Raw genomic sequence first — 16,153 nt, forward strand, 5'->3', positions numbered from 1 at the left:
GTGGACAACCTGCTTCCCACCTCATAGATTATAACATGTTCACCCTGTCATTTCTAGAAATTCCTCTTGACTCAGCCTGTGCCTGTTGTCCCTTCTCTTCAGCACCTTTTGCATCTGAGGCAATGGAGGCAGTTAGGAGATTGTGTCCTGTTAATTCTGTTGATGTGGAGATGAACAGAAGAGGTCTAATTGTGAAGAGCCACATCCATTTCAGGAAAGAGTAAATGTCTTCTTCCTCCTCCATTCCTTCTTCCCACATTTCTTCCTCATTTTCCTGTGTGTGCAATGTAATGATAATTGTTAGGTTTTCCTTAAAGCAAGCCTCTCTGCTGATGCAAATAATTCCAATCAGACCGAATTAAACTGAATAAAACATGCCCATGTTTAATGCAGTGTTCCCTGGTGGCACCCAGAAAGCATGGAGAGGGAGACAGAGAGAGAAGGGGAGACCATGCAAAACCCAGAGACCACGTGTTTGTTCATTCTCTGGGGGGGGGGCAGTTTAAGTAGCCTGTGGGAGTGGTCCTGACCCTCCCTGGGGAGGGTCACCATTTGGCGGGCTTTCTCAGAGATGGAGTTTGGACTAAGGCAACTCCTAGAGGAAGGGGCTTGAAATAAAATTTCCTGCCTAGTATTCCAAAGATGGATGCCAAAGGCGCTGGAATGAGGCCCCTTGACTATAATATTCTGAACTCTTTGTATAAAAGGGTGCTAGGGAGCTGGGTGATGCTTTTGGCCAAATAATAATCATTGCTCAATGGCACATTGCCATGTCTGGTATACCTGTAACATGCTTACATCAGAACACAATGGACACCTGTAAGCTTCATAACTGTCTGTAAACTGTGAAGTCACATATTTGCCTGCATGCCTCTGTCTTTCCCAGGGATCAGAAAACATTGTGTGTGTGTGTGTGTGTGTGTGTGTGTGTGTGTGTGTGTGTGCAAGGCAGTGGTAGTGTATTTTAGACATGGAGCCACATACTGTCTCTGTGGAGACTATATAGCTTCCCAATGCAGAGTGAAATCAGCCAGGGACAGCCTTGAATGCTCTGCCATGATATAGGTTCATTTATAAAAAACTGGCCAAGGCTGCCTTGACCCTGGGACTGTGATTTGCCAAACCTGCTCGATTCCACCCTTGTGTTCCTTCTGTCACTACTCCACCTTGCCACCCTGTCACTCACTCCAAACTCTTCCCACCCACCTACACAGTCAGATCCACCATCTTCTCTCCTTATGCGTAAAACGAAAGGTCTGGACAAGCCTCGGAGCCTGGTTATGTCAAGAGCTCGCCATTCTGGCCAGAAGCATGGACAAACTCAAAAGATACTGTGCTTACCAACCTAGCTGAGCGTGGATAAACTGGGTGTTTCTTTGAGTTTTTGTGGCTCTAGTTAGCTTTGTCATGCCGGACCCAACTTGGGTCTTGGATTTGGAGGCCTAAACAGGGTACATTAACAGCACAGTTGGAGCTGGGAGGCTAGGACAGCTACAGGGAGGTTCAGGGAAGTTCAAAGACATGAACTGTTAGAGTCAGACTGGCTAATGGAAGAAGCCCACCTTTGTGCTGTGTTAATGCCTAGACAGGATGATCATGGACTCTCTGAGATCAGCGTCCTGTTTGTAGAATTCAGGGAGCTAGAGTTCTGTGTGATAAGCATATAACATGGTTCTGGAAGGGCGAGCAATTCCAAGTGCATGTTCTTACATCTCCAAGAGTCTGAGCTGGCTGCTCCCACCTAACACACAAATGCCCTGGGAACAGAGAGAACCTCCAGAGTAGATGGGTCCTGGGAGCAGCTGCTTGCCCCAGGGAGCTCTTCGGTTCTGTTTGTTCCTGTAGACTCTCACAGCTCAAAGCTGGGCCAGAGCACACATGGCCTGGAAGGCTCCAGGACACGTTGAAGGACTTTGGATGCGAAGGCTGATTGATTTATTCCATCTGACCTCAGCCAAGAGAACAAAGTGAGGCTGCGTGACCTGCATGCTAATGCCTGCAGCTCTTTCCCCACCCCTTCCTGAGCTGGACCCAAGAGGTAGCAAGACAATTGTGCATGCAAAGAGCGACCCAGGAGAGCAGGCTGATGCCAGTGCTGACCCAGCCCACCCCTCAAGAGGAAGCCTGCACCAGAGGGGCTTCTGCACCAACACCTAGCAGGACCTTAGTTTCCCTGGTAGGAACTTCATATCCACCTCAAAGCGATGCATTTCTTCTCACACTGGTGTTTTGAGACATCCTCCCCTCAAAGACACTTTCTTTTTCTCGCTGGAAGTCGCATGTTTCCTTACTTAAATTGGTGTAGTTAACATTTCGCTTCCCTCCAAAAATAAATCAACAACTGTTATTAACTCTCAAAATTGATGATGTTTGGAGATCCAGCATGCACCAGCTCTTTCTTCCAGGCAATATTAGACAGCTATTTAAAGAGACTAAGTTAGAACTAATTATATCCATCTGGAAGAAGACTTATAATAAATTATTAAGGGAAGGAAAGTAATTTGTAATGAGAATATGTATTGTATGATCCTATTTATGTAACAAAAAATTAAAAGTCTAAAATGATCCCAACCTGTGGGGGGGGTGGGGGAGGTTCTGAAGATGAGGAATAGTCCCGCCCAGCTGGCAGTGCTGTTAATGAGGTGACCCTGGTGATTTAAGAGAAGAAGAAAAAGGACATTTTGGTTTTTGTATTTATCCTTCTCCATATCCTGAACTCTATATCCACAACAAGCCTTGTTTAAGTCTGTAATTTAAGAGCTAGGAAGGAAAAGGGCTTCTTTTGCTAAGTACTTTTTACCTACTGGGAAATTGAGATGATCCGTCCACTGGTGGCTGGCGAGTTCCATGGGTACACGAGGGATGCCGATTGGTATCTGTGTACGACCTTTCCCAGAGGGGGCATCTCTTTTCTTTGCTGTCCTGCCATTGGGCCGTAGGTGCACTTGAGCCTTTCTCCCAGTCTTAGTGTTTGCTTAGGTAAAATCATGGCAGAATGTCTCCACACCTCTGTCAGAGGACCCCTGTCCAGAGGGAATGCTGTAGAGACCCAATGCCAGGGCCAGGTGGCCAGACCCAAGGACAGCTACAGTCCAGGAGACTAGGGAGGAGGCCCTAGACTCCAGGGGAGCTGCAATTTCACCTGTCTCTGGAGGCTGTTTGGCATTTGAAAACATGGGGATAAGAGTGAAACCATTCCTTTAGGAATTCTGGGTGAATTTACACTAGGTGTAAAATTCACACCAGCTGATCAAAGGGTTCAATGTTATTGACTTCCTTTCTCATGCCCTCCCTCTCTCCCTCTCCCTCCCCTTCCTCCCTTTCTTCTCTCTCCTCCCTCCAAAGTTTCTCTCTTTCTCTCTGATGTTTTTCTCTCTCTTGAAGTTATTTCTCTCTAGAGGTGTCTCTCTTTGGGTTTCTTTCTCTCTCCAGGTCTCTCTCTCTCTCTCTTTCTAAGTCACTCTCTGGTGCTGAAACTAGAGTTGACTTCCACTCTGTCTCTGGGGCTCCCTCTTTCTACTTTGGACTTCTTCTATGTGACACACAGCAGAAGAGCTAACAATATCATTTTAATTTTTCTATGTGACACACAGCAGAAAAGCTAACAATATCATTTTAATCTTAGTCCTCTTGACCACTTATTTTTTTTGCACGCAACAGGTCAAATATTGTTACAGATTAGTCTTAGTTAAAATCCTCTTGGTGATTATATAGAATAATCCTCAAATCTCAGTGGCTTAAATCAACAGCATCATACCTATTGCTCTGTCATGCTCTACTTCACACTGGCAGGGAACAGGCTCCAAACAGTGTCATCTGGGGGTCTAGCCTTCTTCCATATATACCTGGACCCTCTTCCTCTCATTGGTTGGCTGATGGGAGAAGACAATGAAGATATGGTGTAGACTAGGTACTTAACACAGAAGGGAGTCACATGGATCGTAGCTAGCAGTGAGGAGAAATGTGACCTGTGCCGGAAGTGGAAATATGGCTTTTGGAGATAAGGGCCCAGGTTCCTTTCTTGGCTGTCCAGTGTAGAACTGAGGCTGCCGTATAGTTTCTCTGGGAGAAAGTGGGAGTTTGTGTTCAGCATTGTGTTTTCTCTTGCTCCTAGGATAAGGTGAAGGTTGGATTTAAGGGACACCAAGTATCAGTCATGAATTTCCATCCTTTAGTAGGTCTCTCATTAACTGATGACTGAAAGGATTAGGGACCAGGAGTTTCCAGGTGAGGTTGACAGTGGCTTTGAAAGACTGTCCAGTCCTCCCTGCAGCTAGTGCAGGCTCTGCCGTTTGCAACAGTATTTGTAAGCACTCTTCTGCACTCATTTTTCTCAGGACTGAGAGAGGCATTGTGGGATAGGCAGAACACAGCATGCTGGCCCTTGGCAAGCAGGAAGGATGCTGTCTTGCAGTTCTTATCAATTGCATCCGAATTCATACACTTTGAACCTGCTGCCTGCGGGGCTTTTTTTGTCATTGATATTGCTGCTGCTGCTGGTGGTGGCAGCACTGCTGGTGGTGGTGGTGGCAGTGGCAGTGTGTGTGAAATAGGGCTTCTTTGATGCAGCCCAATTCTTCAGAGAGGGAACAGACTCTTGGGAGTAACCACTGGGGATTTCAGGAGCAGAAAAGGCCAAACTAGAAGTGCTGTTTGGGGGTGCATTCTCTGTGTACTGACAGGCGTAGAGAAAACACAGACTCCCCAGCCCAATGCCTCGCCAACTGTGGTCTTCCAGCACTTTTCCTGCATGCAAGATGTCTGCGAAGGTAAAGATGAGATTCGGATAAGTATGATTAAAAGTAATTAGTGCGCTCATGTGGCCCACCAGTAAACACAGGCAGATGCTGGTGGACACGGCCCTAATTAAAGAAACAAAAAGATCAAGACACAAGGCAGTTTAGGAAGCCTGGCCAAGGCCTTACGCCGACTCGTTTTACTTAGATCTTTTGATTGGCTACTTTTGTCCCTGCCCCGAAAATATAAATTGGAATTAAATTCATGTTTGTATTTGATTGCTTACTCATTTTTATTTTACACATAAAAATGAAGGTTTTATGTAGTTTTTTTGGTAGGTTTTTATTCACTTTTGTACCTTTATTATGATGATAGTTGGATTTCTGTGACATTGTATGTTTCAATTGTAGCTCAGGGTATGCATGTTGCCATGTGATTGTGAGCCATGTCTTGGACTTCCCCTGTAAACTTTACTCCCCATTCGCCCTTCCAAGCACATTATCGAAAAAAAAGTCTTGGGAGAAACAGTTGTCTTGTGAAAGATTGACATTCTAATGCACCTATTATACATATTGAGCTTGAGGAGTCCTTCTTGTCACCCCGGATTATCTGCCTGTCATTTGATATCATAACAATGTCCAGAGCCAGGCATGGCAGCAGACACATTGAATCCTAGCACTTGGGAGGTTGAGGCAGGAGCATCAAGAACTCACTGCCACTGGTTTCAGACTGAAAACAAAACAAGGTCTGGAAAGATGGGCCAGGAGTTAAGAATGCTTTCTGTTCTTTCCGATGGCCCAGCTCTGTTCCCCACAGCCACATCAGGCCACTTACGACTGCCGGGAACTCCAGTCCCAGGGCATCTGTCTCTTCTGGCTTTTGCAAGTATTTTTACACACATAAACATGTTCAGGTACACATAGGTGTACATAAATAATAATAAACTAATTAAAATAAAACAAAAATTCAAGTTAAAAATCAAAAACAACATCAAACAACAACCAATTAAAGCCATAAACTTTGGATGAAACCACCCGAGCTCAGACGTTGCTTCCAACAGTGGCATGAGTTGAATGAATTATTTAACCTCTTTGGTCTCCAGGCTCAGCATCTAAAGCGAGCCACAGATTCATGAGCAGGGTTAAGTGAAGTTTTTAAAATGCTATTCAATTCTTAGTAAAACATATTGGCAGGTAGCGATATAAGCCACTTAGCATCACCTGTATTGTCTCCGTGTGACACATATCAGCTAGGTACTTGGGCTCCAACTACTTCAGGACTATACTTAGAGCTAAGGCGAATTCAGGTCCTAGGACAGTTTGCCCATGAGTGGAGTTCACTGTCTTTGCGGATTATAAAGCAGGGGTATAGGTATGTTTGCCTAGAATTCATCGCCCTCTCTGGCTGCTTGTGCTCTAATACAGCTCACCTGGCCGGCAGAGTAGCACCACTCAGGCAAGCTGTTGGTGGTGGCATGCATACATAACCTTCTAGCGGTGCCACTGCGAACAGAGCAAGGATTCTGTCTCCTCCTTGCTTCAGACCCTTCTGATGCACTTGCAGTGACCCATGTCCCTTCATCCAATTCAGGAATGCCATACTGAGCAACCTATTGTGTGCATCAGCTCCAGACTGTTCGGGGTTTCCTCCAGACCCCCTCCCTGATCATTCCCTATCCAGCTCAGTCCCAGTCCCTAGGAGGCCCTCTTACCAATCCCTGTGAAATTAGAAAGAGCATGTAGTCATCCCCCTCGGGCTGTTTAGCTTTCATCCTGCAGCATGACTATCAAGAGTCTGGAGGCTGATAGAGGAGTGGAAACATTTGCTCTCAGCAAGCAGGCTCCTTCATGTGTTGTCAACATTTCGTTTGTGATTCTAATGAGGCCAAGGAGAAAATCAACTGAGTGTGCTTCACCACCCCTCCCCGCCCCCCAGACAGCTTATGTTTATAGTTTCTATCCTATGAGGACATTTGAAGTACAGCCTGGGGCAGGGGGTGCTGAATAGGTGAGATCTACCAAGCCATCCTCAGGAAGCAATGTGGGTTATTACTTAGAAACTGGAATTCTTCTACTTGGTGATGCTTTGCGTTTCTTGGAAAAGTAAAAACATCCTCCTATGAAAGTGAAAGGGAGCTTTACCCCAGCTCCTCAGTTGTCTATGGTTTCTTTGTTAGAGGAGCAGTTCTGTAGTGTTCCTGCCTGGCTAAGCTTTCTGTTTGGAGACATACACCTTCCAGACACACGACGGCGAATTCAGTGCAGCGGAATCCACATGGACACTTCCATCATACAGATGTGTGAGAAGTACAGGCTGCAGTCTGTAGCCACATCGCCCTGAAAGTGCCTGATCTCACCTGATCACAGAAGCTAAGCATGGGCAGCCTTGGCTAGTGCTCAGATGGGAACAGTACTAGGGAACCTTGCAAAGAGGAAGAGATCCATGGTGCTCACTCTAAGGATAAAATCAAGGGATGTGATATGGGAGGCTGGGGCAGGTATACCTACAGATTCTAGCCCCACTAAATTCACCTCAAGGAGGTTAGGGTCAAGAGTCCATGCAGACGCAGGCATGACGTGTGTTGGGCTGAGAGATCAGAGAGAGGGCTCAGTACTGCCAGGGACTTCAGGAAACCACTGTGCTTATGACGCTGCGATGGGGGGAGGAGCTGTAGCACATGGACCCTGGAAAGAGGGACTGTTGCTGCTTGTGAGCCCAGACCTCATCTTCCTCTCTGTTATTTACTTATTACATAGAAAGGGTTTTCTTTCTCTCATGCACACATTACGCGAATGCTGTTGTCTGGTGTTTGGGTCAGGACTTGAGCCCTGCAGGGCACTTGAGCAAAGCTAACCCTTCACTGTTGGCAATGCTGAGTGACTGTAACTAGCAAGATGCATTTGCTGTCCTCTGAATGTCGGGGAGGAAGGAGGGAAGATGGCGACTTCATGGGCACGGCAGAGTATCAGCACACATGTTCCCCATCTCAAGCTCCCCATCCAGCTTGTAACAGAGGAGTGTCCCTGCTTAGTCCAGATGTCCTGGAGTCCAGTGTGGAAGAACAGACTCTTCTGGGACCTTCAGCTTCTCTGCTGGAGCAGAATTTGCCCTCCTGTGGGATGACGCAGATGTTAGTGAGGACACAGAAGTCAGCAGAGGAGGAGGCACGCAAGCTTCAATGTCAACAACCATCACTGTGTAGGCTCATCAGGGCCTCACTCAGTAGCCTCTGGGTTCCAGACATGACTCAGGCAGAGACAGGCGCCATCACTCAGCCCCTGGTACACTGCTAAGTCCCAGCACTCTCTCTGAGTTCTATCTTTAGCATTTGCAAGGCAGACTGATCTTAATGTCCCTAAAATCCGTAATACAAAGCCAAGTGCCAGATATCTGAAGCTTAGAAGTAGCTAACCAAAGTTACCTGGCCCTTCCCTAACCTCTGAGGCTCAATGTCAAAACTTTATGTCCTTGCTTTTGTGAAAAACGTTATTATATTTTTTGCAACTATGGAAGTGAGTCAAGAGTTCTTTTTGAAAATAGCCTTCAAGTGAGAGACACCATTTGTGGGCATGTTGCCAAAGAAGGCAAGCTGGGATCTGTGTTTTTGGAAACCAAAGGGTTGCCTCAAACAGGATTTCAGAAAAGCCTTGGTATAACCTGACCACCCTGTGCTTTTAAATGTGAACAAGTAGATCATCCCTTTGATTGCCAGGGGAGGCTATGTAGGTACAGGGAGTCTCCTGGGTACCATCTTCCTGAAAGTCACCCAGCTCGCCACTCTTTCATCCTGAGAAATGAAGTGGCCACAGTGTATGGTGATCAGAAAGGATCAAGAACATCAGAAAATGAAGGGGCACCAAGAGGAAAGGGGGTCAGCCTCTGCTTGTGATAATGGGGCACTGCCCAGAGCAGCTTGCTCTCTGTCTGCAAATGGCCAACTCTGGCATGTAGAGGGAGGTCTTCCTGACAATCCTCAGTGATACCTGGGAAGGATTATTCTCTCTTTCTCCTCATAGGAGAAATGTCAAGGCTTCACAGACTGGCTTTCTTCACAGCTTTGACCCTACTGTGCTCTGTCATCTTGCCTCTTTCCTCCAGTCCCTTCCTTTGTATTTAAGCAAAAGTAAAAGACAGACCTTAAATAAAACTTACATCCAAACCAAGCTGACTTGGTGGAGATATTCCATTTCTACTGGAAGCAGACTACCATTGCTGGCTTCCAGGGGCCGTTGCTGTGGTGCCACAGCCATAAAGACAAGAGAAGGATTGCTGTCTCATTTCTGTAGCATTCAGGAGATCTTTGCAGGAGCAGAGGTGAGGAAAGGAGCTACTGGTTCAAGGAATTAGAGCCAACGTGGTCCATTCCTCTGTAATGTTATCAATCACATCTTGGACACGTTGGTTGGTTATGGCAGCTCCCTTGTTCAGAAGCTGGCTTGCAGGCTCATGTGACCTCTTTCGGTGACTGGGCAGGAAGGAGAGAGCTCCCTTTGATCTGCGGACAGTAGCAAGAAAGGCAAGGCATTTAAAGCCTTCCTGCCTTCCTTGCCCAGCTGATTGTTTGGACAGCCCTAAGGAAAAGGCCCCCTGTCTACCTCGGACATCCAGATTCCTCCACGGAGCATAGTTTAGAACGGAGAAGAAGTGGAGACTGTGCCATCCATCACATGGAGGACTTTGAGGTCTTCCTGCACAGGAACATATGTGGGACTGAGATCTGAGCAGATGGTTTTCTCAAAGAGAGGAATGGAAGACAGAGAGGCCGGAGTTCATCCTAAAGTCATCCCACTGGGTGACAGACATCTGTGGACAGGAAGGAGCCACACTCACCATGGAGATTTCCAGCCCCATTTACCTCAGAATTCTTGAGCGAGCATACACACGTGCATTTTGAAAATCAAGAGGTGGCCTTGGAAGACTAGCTGTTTTCTACTAATTCTTCAGAAAAGAGGAATTAAGGAACTTTGAATGGAGCAGGCAATGTCTCTTTAAGTAATATTCTGCTTCCCTGTAGTGCAATATACTTTGATGGGTTAAAATACAGCTCAACTCAAACACAGCACTGCTTTGGTGCTGAATGCTGTAAAATTCAACTATTCCTCCCTGGTATTTAATTATGTGCTACAGTATCTCAGGATGTAGACATCTCACAGACATTGGGCTATGTGTTTTATGCACTGTCAGGGTGAACTTTGATATACACGAGTATGTAAGACCTTTTTCTGGTCTTTATATATTACAATATTTTAAAAAACTTGGCTGCCTTGCTCCCAAGCTCAACTTTATTAGAAATAAATATCAAAGCTACATAAGTACGAATACCCAAAATGATCCCAAACAAACAAACATTGTTTTATGAGACTTGGGAGATGGCCCAGTGGGCAAGAACTCTGCTACACAATCATGAGGACCCAATTTCAGAACCCTACACACCCATATACAAGCCTATAACACACCAGCAGTGTTGGAAGTACAGTGTGTGTATGGAAAAAAAAACAACAACAAAAAAACAGAGGGTCTGCAGCTTTCTGGCCAACCAGTCTAGTTGAGCTCTTTACTGAGCTCTGGGTTCAGTCAAAGATCTTGATCCAGTGATAAGTTTGAGAATGAGATACACACACATACATACATACATACATACATACATACATATATATATATATACACACACACACACACACACATACAATACACACACATACGACACACACATACAATACACACACATAAAATACATACAATATACACATATAAGATATAAAATAAACATACAATACATACATACATACACACACATACACACACATACATACATACACACATACACACCTACCACAAAAAATAAAATTGTTTTATGAAAAGCCCTTGTTGCTTTCATGTTACCATTACATTTCTTCTAGTATATTCTATTATTGATGATATTTGTTGAGGGGAGTTTGTTTTCATTCGGAAACCCACATGCAAAAGAGACACCCTCATTTATACACAATGCGTTCACCTCCTCTAACAGCGGCCAGGGGCTCTCGTGTGTTTGCATCTTGAAAAATAAATGCACATAGCTACAAATGCCGATCCTCTTAACAAGACTAACTTTGTCATTTAATAAGGGAGATTATTCTGTAGATTTAAAACCAGTTAACACATTTAAAACTTGATAAGACAAGGCAATCCTCCTATGTTTCCTGTTCTCCAGTGATTAAAGCAGGTCGCAGGCTGGGCTAGGGGAGCTTTTCCATGGTACAGAGTAATGCCGTGAATGTTTCTTCTGGTAATGCAATTAGGAAATATTGGCCCCAGTTAATGTAACTTAAACAAAACATGTTGTCCTCCCCAAACTTGTTCAAGTTGTTAAACAGGCAAAGCCTTGTCCAAAAAAGTTAAAAAACAGGGGCATATAGTGTTTCCATGGAAACTCTGTTAACATACTGATTTGTGGATATGATCATAATCAGGCCCATAATCTAATATGACTGAATTAAATGAAAAAGAATCTCAGTTATGAAGTAAGCCCCCTGTGTAAGAGCATTCTTACACATACAGAAACACATGGGTCCTTACAGACACTCTCTGCAGACTCCTCGGGGCAGCGTCGAGCAGTGAGACTGCAGTGCTGGCTGGCGTTTCTTCTCCCGCCTCCATTCATTATTTCTCATTTTTATAGAGCGGGGATTATGTGGGGGAGCAGTAAATAAAGTCTTGATGACATTTGGGGTTTTCAATATCTAGCATTGCTCCACACACAATACCCCATATTGTTCTCATTGTCTTTTGTGACAAGAGCAGATAACCCATAATATTTAACGGCTTGTGGGACAGTACAAGGTCAAATTTTATGAAGGCCATAACTTCTCCCTGCTAATGGAATCTTGGTGGAACACTATGAGGTATCAGATGCTTGCCTTTGACCTCTATTGGAGTGGATGCTGGGCCAAGGACAGGGGTTAAGACAGAGGCTTTCAAGGTCATACCTTTGACTCTTCCTTGCCTAAGAGTTCTGCAACTCTGTTTGAGCCTGTCCAGGTGTCAAGGCTGCAGTGAGGATGAGACCTGTTCCCATCTGAGACAAACTTCAAAGGCAGACATCCCTCAGCATCTCACTAGATGGCTTCGGAAATTTGTCCGACTCAGCTGCAATCACAGGTGGTACTCATGGGATTTGTTTCTTTGGCAAAAATGCATCTTTGGTTTAGTACAAGTGACCAGTGTTCCCAGGGAGTCTTCCATTAGCCTTGCACTGTAGCTACAGTGGTGTACACACCTGCAGATTCAGGCACAAAGACACAAATCGCAAAGAAGGATGCAAGCTTTTACCTCCCAATGCTCCTCTTTCTAACTGACTTCCTCTCATTGCCAATCCATGAGAGTGGTTTTCAAAGCTTAATAAAACGAACCTAACTTACAGAGAAAGCAGGCAGGCCCTGGACCCTCCACTTCTACCATGAGGCTCTTCCTAAAGACAACTGCTTTCAGCTTTCTCTGCTGTGCTTTTCTTGCTGGGCAGTGGACATTGCTGCGCTCTAGTTAATTTTAGGTGCTGGTTATTATTTCCTTTAATTTATAGTGGCTTAAAATTCTCTTCACACCACCTCTCCCTGTCATCTCCCTAGTGCATGAACAGTTAGTTAGCTTACTTCTTTCTTTCCACTTATGACAGTGTGGTTATAGTATAGAATAGTCTTTGCTATGTATATTCCTTGTGTGAAATAATGGCTATTGTGTGTTTCTTTTTATATTTTCCTCCTGCTATGAAAAATCCCCTGTCCCTTTACTTGCTTAGTTTTTCTCCCACCTATTACGAACTCCCCTTAGCCTGTGTTTTGCCAGCTACCACAAAAGCCTATTTGTACTTTTTGCTGTTTTTGAAATAGAGGCTGGGGTTGGAGAGGTGGCTCAGAGGTTAAGAGCACTGACTGCTCTTCCAGAGGTCCTGAGTTCAATTCCCAACACCCACATGGTGGCTCATAACCATCTGTAATGAGATCTGGCACTGTCTCCTGGAAAGTGTATATATAATAAGTAAACAGTTTTTTTTTTTTAAAAAAAAAAAAAAAGGCTCTCTGTGTAATTCTGGATGTCCTGGAACTCTCTATGTAGATCAGGCTGTCCCTAAACTTTAGGCAGTCCTCCTTTCTCTGTTTCTCAGACATTAGAATTAGTGCTTTGTACCCTTACTTCTGGGTCTGTTAGTGTATTCTGCCCATCTGCTAGTTTTGCCTGTCTCCCATGCCATGAAGACCATTTCCCCATCACACCCTCTCTTGACCTTGTGGCTTTCTAGGCCTGTTGGGCTGCTGGCTTCCTGAGACCGCTCCTCACTAATATCCTCTGTCGTGTCCCCTTTGTCCTAAACCCAAGTCTTTCTTCCTCCTGATATCATCGCTTATTTCACTAATAAATATTCTCAGAGTTTTCTAAGACGGGGGAGGCTGTTTTCCTCGGTGCTTTCAGCTTTGAATGTGCCTTGCTTCTATTGATTTCTTTGATAATCATTTGACTAGGGGTAGACTTCTGCGTTAGAAATGTTGTCTCAAAGTCTCTAGGCATTGTTCCACTTCTTGGTGATTCTGGGCGGTGTGTAAAATATGAGGTCGGCCTATTTTTTAGATCCTTTCATATGACCAGGTTTTTATACCTTAAATGTATACCTGGATGTACCCATTGACTGGTGTTTAGAATGCCTCCTAATTTATAATACTGAATTTCTTGCTAGCTTTTTTAATAAGAAATGTATAACCTTCAATCACGAGTATCTCTTTCATTTATTTTTTAGTTCTTTTTGTTTTCCTTTATGGGAGTTTTTCCTTCTTCCCAGATACATCTTCCTACTCATAAATTAATTTGTACTTTGATTCTTTTATCTTAAATTTATAAGATTTCTTTTCCTTTTTTTTTTTTTTAAATAGTAGCTTGTTCTTGTTTCTGAGACAGGCTGCCTCTCTAAGCATATTGACTCTAGTTAGAGGGTTTGTTTTGTTCTTGCTGTCTGCACTATTAATTCCAGCTCATTTCCTTTTATGTTAGTTTTATCTTTGTCATAACGGAGGGCCTCAACATACATGTGCTGCCGTGCTGCCTCGTTCTATCTAAAACTGAAACACTCACATGCTGACTGAGAGGTTATGCTGCATGCTCCAGGGCCTGGGATGGCCCATCCTCGTCTCTAATTCTAGGGCTTACTTGGGGAATATGAGGCTAGGAATTCTCATCCATTAGGATGCCAGAATTTGTTTTCCAGTCTGGCCCTTTACTCCCGCCTCTTCTGGACAGGCACACTTTCAGGACCATCTACCCTGGCATTTGTGGTATCAGAAACAGGACTGCTAAAGTTCCCCCTCTACCTATCTACATCCGGGACGCGAATTCTCAATGGATCTGGGTCTGGAAGCCATGACTCTGCACTTCCGGTCCCACTCTCCCACCAGCCTAAGCTGTAGCTGTGAGGCACCTCCCTACTGTTCCTCCGGAGCCCCTCTCCTTTTCTTCTAGCTTCCGGCGTGACATGGTGGGAACACACAGGAACATCAAGGAGCTCGCAGCACATGGAAGAGCTACTTTACCCACAAGCCAGTAGGCAGCTGGAGAAATCTTGGCGGCATGACGGGGGAGAGACTCCGTACATTGTCCTTTACCCACCGATGTAACCCTTTCCCAACACCAAGAAAACATGTCCCCCGTCCGTTCTTAGTTCCCTCGATTCTAAGATAAAGAGAAGGCACTTCATGTTTAAGTGTGTCTCCTAAAAGCTTCTGGTTCTACAGCAGTCCTCCTGAGGCTCCGTTTTCGCACTCACATATTATGTAATACGTACATGTCTTTCCAACCACTCACAGAGATCATTGGCCGCTTAGTGCCTGTGCCTCTTAACAGAATCGAAGCCCCAGGAGCACGTAAGCTGTCACCCCTTCCCTGGGACCCCAGCTCAGAAGGTCCTCGTTTGCAAGAGAGTAATAGAGGCAGGAGAGCAACAGGTAGATGTGACGTGGTAACCACCAAGAACTGAAAAACGGGGCCTCTTAGGAATAATTCTTCTGCGGGTTTGGGAAACTGCAAAGAAGATGTGACAAGAAGGTAAAGGAGTCTTATCCGCGTAGATGGCACATGATGGGGATGGCGCATCTTTGTGGGAGTGGCAGGGAGCGTGTGTTTTTCCCCCTGTTGCAAAAATGCCCTGCTTGCGCTCCTCCCTGCTAGATGAAGAGTAACCCTTCTTTCCATAAACACTTGAAACACAGGAAGACATAAAAAGCAAGAAATGCAGTGTGGGAAGTAGTGGTTGTTTACTGTTTGGTCTCTGGCTGAGATCTTTCTGGGGGCACAGAGTTCTCGAGCTAGAGATCTTTATCTGCAGCCCCAGGACTCTGGAGACAGAATCGGATAAGCAGCATGAAAAATGAGCTGCCTGTGACCAGAGTCCATCTCTCAAGACTAGTTACCTGAACAGCCTGAGGGAGGGAACTATGCCGGGCTCTTGGCGGCTCTGAGATGTAACCATTTAAGGAGGATTGAAGTGGCCTGTTATTGGAGCAGCTGGTGAGAGACAGTGGGATGAGCCAATGAGATAGCGTTCTCAGAGCGCTTCGTGGATCTGGGAACATGCAGTGGGGTTGGGAGAGGAGATTACTGACTCTGGCAGACTAACGGGTCCTCATTATTCTTTTCTGGAACCCCTGAAGGAAAGTGATCTTGCATTCTGAGAAAATGCTATAATACCAAAGATAACCATTCCTGGGCTTTTACTGTGTGCCAGACACTCGGCTTGATCTCACTTTATCATCTCAGCTTTAAAACTGAGCCGAGGGATATTAAATAACTTGCCCAAATTCCTTCCGTGGCCGGTAAGTGGGAATGCTGGACTCTGATCCTGAGCCCACAATAGCTCTGTGCTGCCTCTTGGATTTTTTTAGTAGACTCTGAGACAGGAAGGGGTGGATTCATCTTTCAAGGGCTCATGAAACCCTAAGAGAAATCAAGAGGTCCCAGAGACTGTAGCCAGACAGGGAGGAAAAAGTTCCTGGATGTGGCTGGGATCCTACTGTTGGGGACATCTATAGGACAGTCGCGCAGACCCACAGCATTCTGAGTATGGTGGTCTCCACGATGGCCTGGCACTGGAATCGGTTGAATTACAGTGTGGAGATAGCTGAGACTTGGCAGCATATGAAGAACTCTTTGGTGTGGTGTTACCCAATGAAAGCAAGTCCAAACTCTGTCACTCAGGCCCTGGGCCTGGACCAGATGCTCTCTCCTGTGTTTCAAGCGTGCTAATTCTGAACAGGGAATGAGGAGCTTTCATAGTCCCTGAATGATGAGGGAGGTGACTTCGGAGAAATCGGTACAGGTAGTTCTCAGGAACGTAAGTGAGAGCTCCTTTAAGCCTTCAGATCACGCATCTGCCAACACATCTGCCTGCACTGCC

The 16,153-nt window shown here is 45.3% G+C and overlaps 1 protein-coding gene across 2 annotated transcripts in view; it reads left to right on the top strand.

The window, feature by feature from the left end:
* Positions 1 to 16,153, top strand: part of Cacna2d3 (calcium voltage-gated channel auxiliary subunit alpha2delta 3) — an 833,716-nt gene that overhangs the window by 714,203 nt on the left and 103,360 nt on the right. The window lies entirely within an intron of this gene.

Source organism: Microtus ochrogaster, chromosome 6, assembly GCF_000317375.1.
Source record: "Microtus ochrogaster isolate Prairie Vole_2 chromosome 6, MicOch1.0, whole genome shotgun sequence".
Classification (NCBI taxonomy): Eukaryota; Metazoa; Chordata; class Mammalia; order Rodentia; family Cricetidae; genus Microtus; species Microtus ochrogaster.